Genomic DNA, 17,642 nt, shown 5'->3' on the forward strand with positions numbered 1-17,642 from the left:
TGGAAAATCAAATCATTGTATGAAAACTCATTAGCAAACAGGGCATTCATACAGTACAAAGACCACTTACCTTCAGGTGGGGATCATATTGAATTCAGCATCACAAATAATGGGACAGTGTGGCATTGCATGCCTCCTGATAGGATGCAAATTAAACAAACAGCATAGTCTGAGGCAGTGGGTCTTTTTGAATGCATTAAAATCACGTGAGATTTTAAAACTTCCCACTGCCGAGGCCACACTGCCAGACCAACTCTATCAGAATCTCTGAGGTAGGACCCACACATCAGGCATTTTGTACAGTCAAGGTATTCTGGACAAAAACATATACCCTGAGTCTAACTTTTAGTTTATAAGATACATAGGCATGCCTCAGAAATATTGCGGGTTTGGTTCCTGGCTATCATAATAAAACAAGTGTCACAAGAAAGCAGCCATAATCTCTCTGCTGGCAGATGGTCTTGACTACCGTTTGTTAAAAATGCGACACCCGTGAAGCACAATAAAGCAAAGCAGTGATTTTTAACGCTGCTGATTGGAATCACCTGGGAATTTTGGAAACGAGGGCCACCTGGGCTTCCTCTGCAGCGCTTCCGGCTTAAGGGGTTTAGGTTGGAACTCAGGCGGGGTACCCTCTTTTCTAGGCTTTAAGCTTGATTTAACCTCCAGGGAGAACAGAGTGGGCCTCTTACTACCCCTTCCTTGTAATGCAATGAAACAAGCGGTTCTGATGTTCGCCCAGGGCTGAGGATGACCAGGACAGAGGAACAAGCGAACCTCAGGAGGAAACAGACTAAGCTATAAGGTGGGACATTCTGGAAGACCAGCTTGGATTCTTTGGAAGGTCGACATCACGAGGGGGAAAAAAGAGGGAAGAATTATTATAAGTTAAAATAAGTATCCAAAAAATGTATTGCATGTGTTAGTTGATAAAAACAGCTAAAAATGCATTTGGGGTACAATTGGAGACATTTAAATGTTAAGCTGATTTTAGATGGTTAATTTTTTTAGTAGGGACAGCAACCATATGGTTCTGTAGACAAATATTTGTATCCTTAAGTGGTGTATGTTGTATAATAAAAAGTGATGTTATAAAACGTATGTGTAATTTGGGAGTTCATTGTACTAATCTTTCAACTTCTCTGTGGGTTTAAAATAGTTCGTAAGAAAAAAGTTGAGGACATGAGAAAATTTTAAATACAAATAAAAACCTACTCATACCCGGCCAGTGTGGCTCAGTGGTTGAGCTTCAACCTATGAACCAAAAGATCACAGTTCCATTCCTGGTCAGGGCACATGCCTGAGTTGTGGGCTTGATCCCCAGTAGGGGGCATGCAGGAGGCAGCTGATCAATAATTCCCTCTCATCATTGATATTTCTATCTCCCTCTCCCTTCCTTTCTGGAATCAATAAAAATGTTTTTCTTTAAGAAAACCTACTCACAAGGCCACATAATGTCCATCTGTATTAGTTCTCTCTTGGAATTTTTCAGGAAAACCTACTCACAACCTTACACAATCAACTTCACACCACAACCAATAATCAAAGCTGAATTTCTCAACCTTTGCCCACTGGATTTAAATATGAGTTACCTGGAAAAGATCTATCAAGTGAGTTACGAAATGATGAGTTATGCAGGGTTTTCTTGCTACCACATATCTCAAAAATCTTAATATATTTAACATGCATTATCCAATGGGATCAGGGAGGTCACCTACATAGTAAAGCAACATTTCCTACCCCTTATGTGAGCACAGACCCCTCTTATCCCAGAAAATCTGTAGGCATTAGGGAATGAGGGTAGCATAAGACATCCTTTCCCTCATTTTAAGACTCCTCTGGCTTTTTTCTTTTTTAATTTCAGAGAGGAAGGAGAGAGGAGAGAGAAAAACACCAATGATGAGAAAGAATCATTGATCAGCTGCCTCCTGCATGCCCTAGAATCAAACCGTGAGCTCTTGGTTCATAGATCACGACTCAACCACTGAGCCACGCTGGCCAGGCACAACTCCTCTGGCTTTGATTAACCAAAGAACCCCTGGATTTTCATCTGGGCCCTGAAGACTCTAAAGGCACATTTGCAGCCAGATGAAATTCTGTCTCCCAACTAGTGCAATTTCCTGTTCACCAAAATACAAAATGTGAATTTTTTTTATTTTTTTTCTTGTTGTTGTTCAGGTCCCTTTTTAAATATGTATGCACTGTTTTCTGTGTCTATACAAACTTTGCTTCAACCACACCAAACATGTGTGTTTTAAATTGTGAGTTTCTACAAGGCCACCTATTATGTCTCTTCCCAGTCAGATTTCAGGATGGCACCTCACACCACAGACAGAATACATGCTGATACCCAAACAGCAAAAAAATAAGTGGAAAAGGGCTCATGCCCTAGGCGCCCCTACAGCCCTGCTCATAGGCATCTCCCTGGTCCTTCCCCCAACCCTAAGAGGATCACAGGTGAGGTTCCTGAGGGTCAGAGAGCCTTAGCATGGACAAGCAGCATGGCTGGGATCTGCGTCCCTGGAGCCTGTCACCAGAGCTCCTGCTCTCACATGACACTACTCTGTCCCTGCACCTCAGCCTTAATCACCTCCTGCAGTTCCTGCTTTGCGGCACACAGGGTCAGGACTTGCAGGATTTCCAGTAACAGCAGACTGGATCCTCCCCTGCCGCTGGTGACACAAGGAACCTGGCAAGTGGCAAGCGTCAACTCAGAAGCTAAATCATCACCCGAGTCACCCTCTGACTAAGCCAAGTTGGCCAGCCCTGTGGCACATCCAGCCTCGAAAGACAGCTATAATGAAGGGCTAATGACAAGTGTGAACAAAGAGGCTCAATGAGCCACCGCCCAGCGCATCCTGGAGGGGCACACCCTGCGGTTCTCCAAAGCTTAAGGGCTGCCTGCAACTCTCATTGAACACGGCAGGAAATCCTGATACCTCTCCACCTGCTCCCCTCCCTGCAAAACACTATATATAAGGGCATAGGAGAGATCGCTGTACTGTGGCCAAATTAAGACTACAGTAGTCCTCCCTCTCCTGGGGGAATATGTTCCAAGACCCCCAATGAATGCCTGAAACCACGAATAGTACCAAACTCTATATAGACTGTGTGTTTTTTATATACTTGCATAGCTGTAATAAAGTTTAATTTACAAATTAGGCTTAGTAAGTGATTAACAACTAATCATAAAATAGAATAATTATAACAATATACTGTAAAAAAAAGTTATGTGGATGTTGTCTCTCTCTTATTGTACGGTACTCACCCTTCTCCTTGTGCTGATGTGAGATGATAAAACGTCTACATGATAAGATGAAGTGAGGTGAATGAGATATTATTAAGTAAAATAAAGGTGACTTGGACACAAGCTCTGTGATATTATGACAGTCAATCCGATAACTGAAACAGCTACTAAGTGACTAATGGTGGGTAGCAGGTGGGTAGCATCTACAGTGTGGATATACTGGACAAAAAATAATCCACATCCTGTGTGGGGTGGAGTGGGACTTTTGAGATTTCATCACACTACTCAGAATGGCAGGCAATTGAAAACTTGTGAATTGTTTATTTCTGGAATTATGCATTTAATAATTTTGGACCAGGGTTGACCACAGTTAACAAGCAGCAGAAAATGAAACTATGGATAAGGCAGGACTACTGTAAAAACTGAGTTTAAACTCAGTTAAAGAGATGAGAACTCATTCTGAGCAGATATCAGATCTGGTATGGAATTTTCAATGGTCAAGGGGAAAAGAGTCTCATATTCCCTCAGTTGATCAGGGGTAAGGGAGACCTCATGCCATTCTTTGCAACTCTTAAGCCTGCACCAGAGCCCCAGCTCTTGGGTGGAAGTTAGTCAAGGGTAAATTAGTGGTGCCCCATGGTTGCCACCTGCCCAGAGTTCACGGTCAATTCAGGAATTTAAAATTCCTGCCCAGGATCTGAATCTGTCTGTGATTTAGATACACAAAGTCAGAGAGTACTAAAATGAAGTTCAATTGAAGTTCAATTCAGGCCCTGCAAACTAGTTCCTCAAACATTTTTAGGCAGCATAAACTTGTGTCATCCAGTAAGCATTTCCAAACCACCTCCTCTGTACTATGTGATTGTACTAAATCCTGGTATTTTAGGGACAGTTTTGTCCAAATATGGCAGCCTTCCTTCTCCTATAATCCCCAGAAATGATAAACAGGTTCTTATTATAAATTAGGTTGCAAGACATTCTGAACTCTGAGACATCAGTTTGAAGGGTTTTACAGAAGAGTCTCTTTTTTCTCTCCTCAACATTAAGAACTAATCAGATATTACATTAGTTTCTCAGGCTTCTATTATAGGTTTTCTTTTCTTAAACATTCAACATTTTTAAAGTCCAAATGGACAGTCAAGATCCCCAAGTTAGAAGGGGTGAACTAAATAAGATCTGTCTACAGTCAAGCATAGCAAACACCTCCTAGAAAGCCCTTCTTTCTTCAGAGGACTTGCCTCTTTATCATACGAAGATGATTGACAGTGACAGTATCCAATCACAACTTTTCCTATGTATAGGGTTTGGGTTGAGAAGTGGGCATCCTCCAGTTTCTGCTAAAGGTACTTCAAATTACAATTCTGAAAATAATACCATAATATAATACAAGCCACAAAAAATATAAAACCAACCTACATCCATTTCCTGTCTAGTCTCTTATTGTGGGATGGAAATTCCTAAGCCATGCTAGCTGGGCTCTCCTTGGTCAAGAAAAGGAAATTTTGGAACATGACAAATGACCAAAGGCTCTCTCAGTCTTTCCCCCCAGAATCTTCAGGGGTTCTGTCCACCTGTTAAGAGCACAAAGCAGATAAGGAGGTAACAATCACCCTGCTTCTAACTAGGCAGACTGTAATCCTATATAATAAAGAGGTAATATGCAAATTGACCATCACTCCAACACACAAGATTGCCGCCCCCATGTGGACACAAGATGGCCACCACAAGATGGCCGGCAGGGGAGGGCAGTTGTGGATGATCAGGCCAGCAGGGGAGGGCAGTTGGGAGGGACCAGGCCTGCAAGGGAGGGCAGTTGGGAGGGACTAGGCCTGCAAAGGAGGGCAGTTGGGGGGCAATCAGGCCTGCAGGGGAGGGCAGTTAAGGGTGACTGGGCCAGCAGAGGAGGGCAGTTGGGGGGGACCAGGTCAGCAGGTGAGGACAGTTAGGGGTGACCAGGCTGGCAGGGGAGGGCAGTTAGGGGCAATCGGGCCAGCAGGGGAGCAGTTAGGTGTTGATCAGGCTGGCAGGGGAGTGGTTAGGGGGTGATCAAGCTGGCAGGCAGAAGCAGTTAGGGGCAATCAGGATGGCAGGCAGGCGAGCAGTTGGGAGCCAGCAGTCCTGGATTGTGAGAGGGGTCCCAGATTGGAGAGGGTGCAGGCTGGGCTGAGGGACACATACCCTCCCCCCCTCTTCCCCTATGCACAAATTTCGTGCACCAGGCCTCTAGTAATGACCATAATAGTGGTGTTTCCAAAGTGGCATAGATCTACAGAAGAGGGAAATGTGCATCCTATCTGTGGATGTTGGAGAAAGCTACTCAACATGGTTCCTGGGCTTTTGACCATTGGAAATGCTGGGAACCATGACAGCAAATGCACCAGCATGTGAAAGTGCCTGGTGTGTTTGAGAAATGGCTCCTTATTTGGGGAGAGGAAGAACAAGATAGGACCAAGGTGATCCAACTTTTTTTGCAGGGTAAATATTACTTAAGTGATTTATCAATGTTTCTTTCCTTCTCTTCCTCCTCTTCTTCCTCCTCCTCCTCCTCCTCCTCATCATCATCATTATCATTATCATTATCATTATTTGTTTTTCTCTGTCTTTCTCTATCTCTCTTTTCATTAAGCATTCAAAATAGATCCTACGCAGGAACTCTGAGGAGGTTAGCACATCCTGGAGTGGAGCTCTAGTCAGGGCTTTCCCAGCCTCCAAAATTATCTGTTTGATTAGCAGATAGCAGATAGCAGGCGGCCGGGCTGGATATTCCAGGTCACCGCAGTCCTTGGGCTGAGGAGAGCTCTCCCTGAAATTAGGTCTCTGAGTTTTAAAAGTAGAACAACACAGCCACTACTAGTACATCTTAACCACACACGAGTTTATTCAGCATTCTAAGTTAAATTAACTTTGCCTTCACTATTTATAAAATAAAAAGGCTAAAGTTCATTGTCTAAGCCAGTGGTCGGCAAACTCATTAGTCAGCAGAGCCAAATATCAACAGTACAACGATTGAAATTTCTTTTGAGAGCCGAAAACCAACTTCTGCGCATGGACCACGAAGTTTCAATTGCACTGTACATGCGCGCCCGCACGTGGTATTTTGTGGAAGAGCCACACTCAAGGGGCCAAAGAGCCGCATGTGGCTCACGAGCCGCAGTTTGCCGACCACTGGTCTAAGCTCTTTGGGGCATCATTTCTCTTTAAAAACTCCAAAGAACTCCATAAAAGAGGTGCTATTTGACAGATCAGAAAACTGAGGCTCCGAGAAGTTCAGTAACTTACCCCAAAGTCCCACAACTAGGAAGCAAGGGAGCCTGGATGTGAATTTCATCAGTCGAACTCCAAAGCCTATACCTAATCACTTAGGCTAAACACATAAGACATGATTGTGTAATAGTCCTACTGTGTTCTAGTCATTAGGAACAAAAACGTTTTTACTTATTTTCGCTGTACTTCAGAGTTGCCAAATTTTTGCCAATTTTTTACATTCCCCACAGCGTACAGATAGTGCTGCACACCATTGCTGATCATTCGTGTTGATTCATAAGAAACATGTAAGAAGACTAGATCCATACCAACAAAACAAAATTGAGAGAGAAAGAGAGACTTGATCAGTGGGTGGGTTGGTTTTCCTCTCAGTCTGTGCGCCTGTGTCTCTCTCTTCCTTTCTCTCTCATCCCCTCACAGCCACCTTCCTGCTCCTTCCTACTGCTTCTGTGACAGGCAGCTGCCTTCCAAATAAAACCCACTTTATCTTGTCAGCAAACAATAGCTGTGAGAACGAACCTTCAGGCTGAGCTCTAATAGAAATCCTGAACTACTGTGGACCTGACAAGGTCAGTCTTTAATGGAGGCCTCTTGTCTTCAACTTTCCTCTTCATCTCAGAACCATTCCTCAGAAACAGGAGGCTTCCCAGGAGCAAAGAGTTACACAGCCTGCACCTCATTACAGATCGCCAGCCGAAGGAATCACCGACGTCAACAAACAGATCACTGGCTTTCATTTCTAAGGAAGCACAGCTAGATTGGAGATGGATAGTGGGGATGATGGCAGAACAATGCGATTGTACTTAATGCCGTTGAACTGTACACCTAAAGATGGCTGAAAGGGTAAGTTTGATGTTTTGCATACTTTACCACAATTTTTAAAGTTAAAAAAGAATAAATTGAATGTGACTTTTTTTTAAGTATAGTTAAATCCCAGGTAGCTTAATAATTGCGGATTCATGATTACATTATTTTTAAGCAGAATCTCAATAGTACAGAAAGGTTACCAGCTTCAAGGGTTTATGAAAATCAAAAGTAGAAGAATATATGCCCTTATATCATAAATGCCTTAAATTAGCCTTGGCCAGCGTGGCTCAGTGGATAGGCCTTCAATTCCCGGCCAAGGGCACGTACCATACTTGTACCTGGATTGCAGGTTCCATCCGGCCCAGGTTGGGGTGCGTGTGGGAGGCAACCAATTGATAGTCTCTCTCACACAGATGTGTCTCTCTCTCCTCTGTCTCTCTCCCCCTCCCTCCCTCCTTTCCACTCTCTCTGAAAAGCAATGAAGGAAATATCCTCAAGTGAGGATTAACAACAACAAAATGCCTCAAATTAAAATTTAATACACTCCCTCTGCTATACAAATGTCCATGAGTAAGACTTTCTAAAGTCCGTCACTAAGCTTTTCTTTCAGAAACCAGTTCTTTCACAATTGCAGCTTGAAGAACATTCAGATCCTTTATAAGGGTTTCCAGCTCTCTCTTTAACAAAATGTGTTCAACAGTCTGTTCCCACAGTACCGCTCAGAAATGTCAGCAGACCCAGTGTCCCCCATTAACATACGGGGAAAATATTATTTGCTTTTGCAGATGGTAAAATTAAGGCATGGGAAATCTACAAGACTGCGCTGAGATCATTCCATGAGAAATTCAGATTCCAGATCCTAAGCCCCCGGCCCAGAGGCCACCTTTTCCCTCCATTCTGGCTCAAGATCATTTAAGAAACAAAGGTTATTCACTGTACATGTGTTAACTCCAACAAATATCCACCCACATAAGAACCAACTCTCTTGAAATCCCCCAGGAGACGCCAACACAAGGAGCCCCAAACTGGGGGAAAGCCCTGGATGCAGCTTACCTTTGGGAAAGGGAGAGTGTGATTCATTTTCATGCCTGTCAGTTTCACTTACAAAGAGTAATGAGTGGCCTGTCTTAGAGGCAGGGCAGGGGGAGCTCCAGCACAGCTCCAGTTTGAATTCACCCTGCATGTCAGCTGCATGTGGCAATGCACATCCGTCAGAAGCAATCGTGGAGGCAGAAACCCAATAGGACGCCAAAGAAAGAGAACAGATTATGGCCGTCTCTTGACCAGCTATCAATAGTAAGAGCTTTTATCCTGATGCCAAGCCAAGATGGACCAAGAACAAAATGGAGAACAATGGAATGTTCACAGTTCCCTGCCACCTTACCCTCAAAGGTGTTTGCACCTGCCCTGGAGTTCACATCTTTCCCCTGTCTCAGCAGAAATATATATAAACTGTCCTCTTCCCAACAAGAATAATAATTTCCTTTGAGTTCTGCTCCCACCTGAACCCCTCCTTGCTGGCACGCTTGAGCTATCCATCACCTCACCTAATTTTCAGGTCTCCCTTTCTATTGCCATGATTCCTTTAGCAAGTGTTTCTTCATATGTGCAGATCACAAATCTCTTTGAGAAGCAGGTAAGTTTTGCATACTATTTCTTTTTTAAAAAAATATTTTTTATTGATTTCAGAGAGGAAGGGAGAAGGAGAGATAGAAACATCAATGATGTCAGAGAATCACTGATCCGCTGCCTCCTGCACGCCTCCTACTGGGATCAAGCCCGTAACCCGGGCATGTGCCCTGACCAGGAATCAAACTGTGACCTCCTGGTTCTTAGGTCGATGTTCAACTCCCACTGAGCCACACCGGCAGGGCCTGCATGCCATTTCTAAGGGATTAATAGATTCCCAGCCTCAAGAAGCCCAAGTAAGGACTCCCTGCTTTGGCAAGTCTCTTTCACCTGAGACCTTAGCTACTAGTAGAAACCTCTCCTTCCTTTCAAAGCAAGCTTCTAGAACAGGCGTCCTCAAACTACGGCCCTCGGGCCACATGCGGATGTTTTTGCCGTTTTGTTTTTTTTACTTCAAAATAAGATATGTGCAGTGTGCATAGGAATTTGTTCATAGTTTTTTTTAAAACTATAGTCCGGCCCTCCAATGATCTGAGGGACAGTGAACTGGCCCCCTGTTTAAAAAGTTTGAGGACCCCTGTTAGAATATAGACCTCTGCTCTCTACATCCTATTCCACTGCCCTTACTCCACTAAAACTAATCCTGCTATAGTGAACACTAACATCCTGAATGCCACACCCAATGGGTACCTTTTTCTGTCTCATTTGACCACCTGCCATTTCTCTGTGACCCATCCCATATGGTAAAACTCTTTCCCTCATTACCTTAATGCCACAGCAATAAACCCTCTTAGAGCCTGGTTAACGATTTCTCTTCTCTAGGAAATGCCTTGCCACCCAGTTGAGCCCCCGCTGTCATGTTGGTATACTCACATGCCTCCACCTCCCCACCACAGTTGACCAGCCCATGAGTGGGCCTCACCAAGCAAGAGTAATCAATGCCTTCCCTGGGAATGTTTTAACAGAGAGGAAAGACAAAAAAATTTCTTGGGTTTCCCATATGTTCTAGTCACACATTCCAGTTACATGACTATATTTACATGCCTGGCTACCCCTATATTTTTATAATGCATTACCTTTTTTCCTTCAGACAGTTTGCATTTGGCTTTTTTTATTTGCCACCAAGCTATTTGCAATGCAGGTTTCTATGGAAAAATAAAAGTCAAGAAAAAATCATCAAAATAAGCAGCTGCAAAGTTGATTTACGTTAGCCTATATTTTAAGGTAATTAATCTAAATGGTTTTTCAGAAACCTCTTCTCCAAGGCTATCTTGGCTGTGCATTTCTTCTTTCATCTCGGCGCTGAGTCGCTGCTGTGCATTGGTCCGCCTTCGTATTTATGATCCCTCATCTCTTTTTCTCTGTTTCTTTACTTTATTCCTCAAAGATGACTATATAGATAATGGAATTTATTCTTTTAGAGCAGTTTTGGTTTCTCAGCAAAACTGAACAGAAGATGCAGAAATTCTCCATGCACCCCCTGCCCCCACATATCAATAGCCTTCTCCATTGTCGACATCCCCACCAGAGTGGTGCATTTGGCACAACTGGTAAACCTACACTGACACGTAATAATCACCCAGAATCCATACTTCACATTAGGATTCGCTTGGTGTTTTACCTTGTATGGGTTTGGATACATGTATAATGACATGTCTCCACCATTACAGTACCACACAGAGTAGTTTCACTGCCCTTAAAATCCTCTGCACTCCACCGATTTATCCTCCCTCCTTCCCCTTAACTGTCCATTTTTAATCTATGATTTTTGAGAGCCTACTATCAACTGGGAATGGACTCGTCACTTAACAAAACCAAACCCAAAGTAAGGTCCCATGTCATTAAGAATCTTACAGTCTGTTGGTAAGCCAGTTCCATAAACAAATAAATTAAATTCAATAAGCTAAATTGCTTTAATGAGGTTGTGTATCAGTGTTAATGGGGTCAGAGGAGAAATGGAGCTCATAAATCTACCTGGGGAATGTAGAGAAGGCTTCCCAGCAGACATATCTTTTCTAGTAGGAGTGTCTGGTATGCAGTGTGGGGAGGGGTGGCAGAGGGTGGCATCTAAGCTGAGAGGATGGTATGTGCAAAGGCCGAGCAGCTCTGGAGGACAAGGCATGCTCAGAGTAACCACAGTAGTTTAGTATGTTTGAAGAACAACGGAGAAGGCTATTGATATGTGGGGGCAGGGGGTGTATGGAGAATTTCTGCATCTTCTGTTCAGTTTTGCTGAGAAACCAAAACTGCTCTAAAAGAATAAATTCCATTATCTATATAGTCATCTTTGAGGAATAAAGGAAAGAAACAGAGAAAAAGAGATGAGGGGACACAAATACCGAGGCGGACCAATGCACAGCAGCGACCCTTCTTTTCAAGCATAAGCGCCGAGATGAAAGAAGAAATGCACAGCCCAGATAGCCTTGGAGAAGAGGTTTCTGAAAAACCACTTTAGATTAATTACCTTTAACGTACTGTTAACACGCAGGAGAATTTGAAGAGGAAAGTTCGAAACCCAGCCTCCTGTATTCAGTTGTAAGGGACAAGAAACTAGTCAAGCCGTGAAGATGAGAGATAAGCCAGAAATGAAGTGGAAAATTTGAAAGCTCCTTGCATAGACATAGCAGCATAATTACTTAAACCAGGAAGGCAGTAATTCAGGTCTAAAATGTCACGGCCATTAATTCTAAGTTTTATTGTAGTCTTTTAGGGAAGAGTTCTCTGGGGATTATGAATAACTGCTTCTCGAAATGAAAACTCTGCAAAACAATTGACATTTCTGTAATCTTAAGGAATGAGACCTGGAGAAAAAATGACTTTTCGGGTGGCTGTCTGGTGTCTGAATAGCTAATAATCATTCTTGCTTTATGTCACCCTCATTAATCAGCTCCTATTAAAGATAATGTCATACATGTAAGTATATGGCATAGCATTATGTTAAATATTTAAGACTTTCATATCGTACTATATCTTGGGTGTGGTGATATATTGCCCCAATTTGAGTCCATGTGTCAATTTTTCATAGATTTTCATCTATATTCATGTCTCAAGGCCCCTTAGCAAATTAATAACCAAAAGACTATAGACTCCTTTGTTTGTAAGTCCCTAGTCAGTTGCGCAGCATACTTCTCCACTTGTTTTAGCTTTAAAAACCTATTCGGCTTTCTAAAATTATGCCTACCCTGTTTTATAAGTGCCCTGGTTCCCACACTACATTTTTTTTTTCAATTACAATTAACATTCAATATTATTTTATATTTGTTTCAGGTGTAGAGCATAGTGGTCAGAAAATTATTTAATTTACAAAGTGATCCCCCTGATCATTCTAATACCACCTGGCACCATACATAGCTGTTACCATGTTATTGACTACATTTCCTAAGATGTACTTTGTATCCCTCTGACTATCATTCTTTTCAAGCATAAAGGTTCTTTTATTCTCTTTGTTTGCTTTGGTTTTCTGTACATCATTCTGAACGTCTGCCTGTAAAGGGACCTTAGTTGAAAACAGTTCACCCAGTTCTGAAGCTTCCTGAGGTGATGGCAGCAAGGTGCTTGAGGTTATTTACAAGTAGCTCATCATGATAAACCAGTTGAAAATGCCAGGGAGAGCAGGTTCCTGTGGTTCTCCAGCATCAAGTGCTGGTACAAGGCCCTCTGAGCTGGGTTCAGGTATTCCCACTCCTCCTGAGAGAATTCAATGGCCTCATCCTTGAACGTTAGCCATCCCTGCATCAAACATAAAGATTTCTCTGTGCCAAAGGATACAATCCTGGTGGAGGTGGGGGGGAGATGCAACTCCAAGAAACAGATCTAAAGAATCTCCAGCCCTAGCCAGTTTGGCTCAATTGATAGAGCATCAGCCTACAGACTGAAGGGTCCTGAGTTTGATTCCGGTCAAGGGCACATGCCCTACTTGCAGGCTCGATCCCCAGGAGGGGGCGTGCAGGAGGCAGCCGATCAATGATTCTCTCTCATCATTGATGTTTCTATCTCTTTCTCCCTCTCCCTTATCCTATATAATAAAAGGCTAATATGCAAATTGACCGAACAGTGGAACGACCGGTTGCTATCACGTGCACAGACCACCAGGGGGCAGACACTCAATGCAGGAGCTGCCCCTTGGTGGTCAGTGCACTCTCACAGGGGGAGCACCACTCAGCCAGAAGCTGGGTTCATGGCTGGCAAGTGCAGTGGCGATGGTGGGAGCCTCTCCTGCCTCCATGGCAGTGCTAAGGATGTCTGACTGCCGTCTTAGGCCTGCTCCCCGTGGGACATCCACCGAGGGCTCCTGGACTGTGAGAGAGCACAGGCCGGACAGAGGGATTCCCCCCCCCCCAGTGCATGAATTTCGTGCACCAGGCCTCTAGTTTATTAATCTCCAACTGTCAGCCATTTCTGTTGATTTCCTGAGAAAGAGCTATTGCTGAACCCTCTCTCTCCTATTCCTCCTCCTCTGGCTTCTTCCTCAGGTAGCAAGGTTCACAGAAGTCAATGCTCTGCAGGGTGACCTTCACTCTCAGCTCTTAACTTCTGACTTCTCCCTATGACTATTTAGTAACTACCAATTACTACTTCTTAACCACATTAGATTTTTAAATCTAATCAAGTGTGATTTAAAATTACATCACACTTGCCAACTGAGTCATCAAAATAAACAATATGTGGGATATTTACACAATGGAATACTATGCAGCTATAAAAAAGAGGGACCTCTTACTCTTTGGGATAGCATGGATGGACCTGGAGAATAGTATGCTAAGTGAAATAAGCCAGTCAGAGAAAGACAAATATTACATGATCTCACTTATTTGTGGAATCTAATGAACAAAATGAATTCACCAACAATATAAGACCCAAAGCATGGAGTCATGGAACAGACTGACATATCTCAATGTGGGGTTGGGGGAATGAAAAGAGATAAACCAAAAATCTTATATACTTACTAGAGGCCTGGTGCATGAAAATTCATGCACTGGAAGGGGGGTCCCTCAGCCCGGCCTGCCCCTTCTCACAGTCCGGGAGCCCTCAAGGGCAGGAGGCGACCCAGCGATCAGGGGAAGGCGATGCTCCCATCACACCTCTGCTGCTGCCACTGCCAGCAGCGCAAGCCTCGCCCAGCCCTGGTTACCTGAGCCTTGGGCGGCCCTTGGAGGCTGGGCAGCCGCCATCCGAGGCTTGCCTGCACCTCAGGCTGGCCCTGGGTGGCTGGTGGGCTGAGGGGACTGGGGAACTCCAGAGGCAGGCATATGGAGTGGCTGGGTTGCCTGGGGGCGGGCCCAGCCTTGCCACATGCCTGCCACCCTGGCATGGCTGAGGGGACTGGGCACCACCACCTTGTGGCTGTGGGTGCTGCCATCTTTGAGGGCTGGGCAGTCAATTAGCATATTCCCTCCTTATTGGCTGTGGGTGCCGCCATCTTTGAGGGCAGGGCAGTCAATTAGCATATTCCCTCCTTATTGTCTGTGGGCACCGCCATCTTTGTGATGGTGTGAGGGTCAATTAGCATATTCCCTTTTTATTAGATAGGATATGCATAATCCATGGACATGGGCAATATGGGGGTTAAAAAGAGGGGAGGGATGGGAGACATCTATAATATTATCAACAACAAAAAATAAAAATAAAAACAATAAATGAAATAAATCAACAATAAGCTATAAGGGATGAAGATTAAGTCCAAGAGCATGCAATAAAATCTAGCTTATTTCACTTATTCTGCATATTTAACATACAACAAAACTCATCTTTTTTAAGAACTCATCTTTATGTGGTACATTTACACAATGGAATACTAGCCGCTATAAAAAAGAAGGATCTTACCCTTTGAGACAGCGTGAAGGGACCTGGAGAGTATCATGCTAAGCAGAAATAAGCCAGTCAGAGAAAGACAAGTATCACATAATCTCACTTATATGTGAAATCTAATGAGCAAAATAAACTGACAAACACAATAGATCCAGAGACACGGAAGCATGCAACAGACTGAAGAATCTCAGAGGGAAGGAAGGTGCGGAGGCAGGAAGAGTTTAATCAAAGAATTTATATGCATATATGCATAGTCCATAGACACAGACAGTAGTGTGGTGAAGGCCTGGGACAGGAAGTGGGGAGGAGTGGGGGAAGGGGGTCATTGGGGGGAAAAAATGGGAACATCTGTAATGCTTTCAACAATAAAGAAAAATTTTTTAAAAACTCATTATTATAAAGTTTCCAAGTGCTAACATGGGGTTTCATCCTTTATTCCTTACAACAACCTTATGAAATAAAGTCAGCACTATCTAATTATATAATCAGGGTGTAGGAAATGGACCTCTGTGATCCATCTCCAGCATGGTCGGCTTTTGATGGAATTTACTGAACTTCCCCAGGGCAAACAGAATGTAGGGAGGAGGGAAGAGGAACAAAGAACTGTGCACGACTGCTGGTGGGAATGCAGACTGGTGCAGCCACTGTGGAGAACAGTATGGAGTTTCCTCAAAAAACTGAAAATGGAACTCCCATTTGACCCAGTAATCCCACTCCTGGGAATATATCCGAAGAAACTAGAAACACCAATCAGAAAGGATATATGCACCACTATGTTCATAGCAGCACAATTTACAATAGCTAAGATTTGGAAACAGCCTAGGTGCCCATCAGCAGATGACTGGATCGGAAAACTGTGGTACATCTACACAATGGAATACTATGCTGCCATAAAAAAGAAAGAATTCTCATCATTTGCAGCAACCTGGATGGAATTGGAGAACATTATGCTAAGTGAAATAAGCCAGTCAATGAAAGAAAAATACCACATGATCTCACTCATTTAGGGATAGTAAAGAACATTATAAAGTGATGAACAAAAAGATAGATACAGAGACAGTAAAGCATCAAACAGACTTTCAAATTACAGGGGGAAAGTTAGGGAGAGGTGGGGGAGTTATGAAATCAAACGAAGGACTTGTATGCATGCATATAAGCATAAACAATGGACGCAAAACTCTGGGGGGTGAGAGCATGAATGGGTGTGGGGTGGGGGGGGTAATGGTAAGATATGTACACATATGATACCTCAATAAAAAAAAATAATAAAAAATAAAAATAAAACAAAAGAACTGTGCACGTGGGCAACCCCCCAGGCAGGTGTCTGCCTCACCTAGATGGGGGAGGTAGAGGCAGCTAGAAAGGCCTCAGTCCAATTTTTTTAAATGGCCCAATGGGAGACAGCAAGACCTAGGTGACGTATGAGGAAACAGGTGACCTCATAGTACTCAGCCAATGAGGAACCAGAGGAGGGACTGAATAAATAGGCATGTTCCTGCCCCACATATGTGCCTGTACAATGGACACCTGCTCTCTAGAGTATATTAAACGTCTCATTTTCACCATACTTCTGTTTCTAACTCCATCATTTGAAATTTGGAAAGGTGAGCCATTTCTCACATGGGCAACAAAGAAGGCAAGGTCCTTATGCAAATTTCCTTGACAAATAGCTGAATGGGGATTAAAACTCTGTTCACATGCTAATAGTCCATTTTCTCCTGCAAATCTTTTGTGAAAATCCTGGGCTGCTCACAGCAACCACCGTTAATTCACCAAAGGTCCACCCTAAGCCCAGCTGCTCTTGGGAGAAGCAGTGGCATTGTCAGAATTCAGTGCCTGGCTCTGCTCTGAAAAGGGCTGCCTCTCTCTTAGAAGGACCCCCTCCTCGGGAACTTCCAAATTTCCTTTACCCTTTCCTTTAAGTCAGAGGAGCCCAAACATGCTCTTCTAATTTGGTGAAAACCTACCCAGCTGTTCCACTTGATGTAATAAATGAAATTTTGTTTTATCTAAATGAGTGCTATTGTCCTGCAGGCTGAGCATATTGACACTGCCAAACTCCAGGGCCATCAGTAAGGCATGGCCTAATGCCCTAAAAGCTGCTTTGGTGTGTGGTCTCCTTAGAGAGAGACTTCTCCATCAGTGGCCCTACCACAAGATACTTGTTAAAATGCAGATTCCTAGGTCCCAATACAGACCTATGGAATTGGACTTAGAGGGATGATGCATTAACCAACACCCAAAGGTGTGGTGATTGCTGGGGAGAGGGGGTGGAGGGAGGTGGAGGAGGGTATGGGGGATTAAATGGTGTTGGAAGGAGACTTGACTTGGGGTGGTGAACACACAATACAATATACAGATGATGTGTTGTGCAGTTGTGCACCTGAAACCTGTATGATTTTGTTAACCAGTGTCACCTCAATAAATTCAATAAAAAGGAAAAGAACAACAACACTGATTGAAAGGTTAAGGTGGTGGTGCGCAGGCAGGCTGTAAATAGCCATCTCAGACGGTGATTAAAGAAAATTTTAATTTATTTAAGGAAAAGGGAATGGAGGATAGGGATAGCCAAAGGGACGGGCTACACAGCCCTGAGCCAAAGGGTATTGGGTCCGTGATGGCAGCAAAAATGTACTTAGGACAGTGCAACAAGGACGCACATAGGAGAAGCCATAGGAGAGCCTCAGCTGGGCTGCCTTGGCTCACTGGGAAGTCAGAGAAAAGGGGGCCTTGGAGACAGGGTCAGGGGGTGAGCCTGGGATGAGCTGCCACTGCCCACTGCTCCTCTGGTTGCAAGTCTTGTGGGGTCCCTTAAAGGTGAGGGGATACTTGCCTGCAGGAGGAGAAGCGGGGGAAGGGAAGAGAATGGCACTGCATGCTCCTTGGA

This window comes from Eptesicus fuscus, chromosome 5, assembly GCF_027574615.1.
Source record: "Eptesicus fuscus isolate TK198812 chromosome 5, DD_ASM_mEF_20220401, whole genome shotgun sequence".
NCBI lineage: Eukaryota > Metazoa > Chordata > Mammalia > Chiroptera > Vespertilionidae > Eptesicus > Eptesicus fuscus.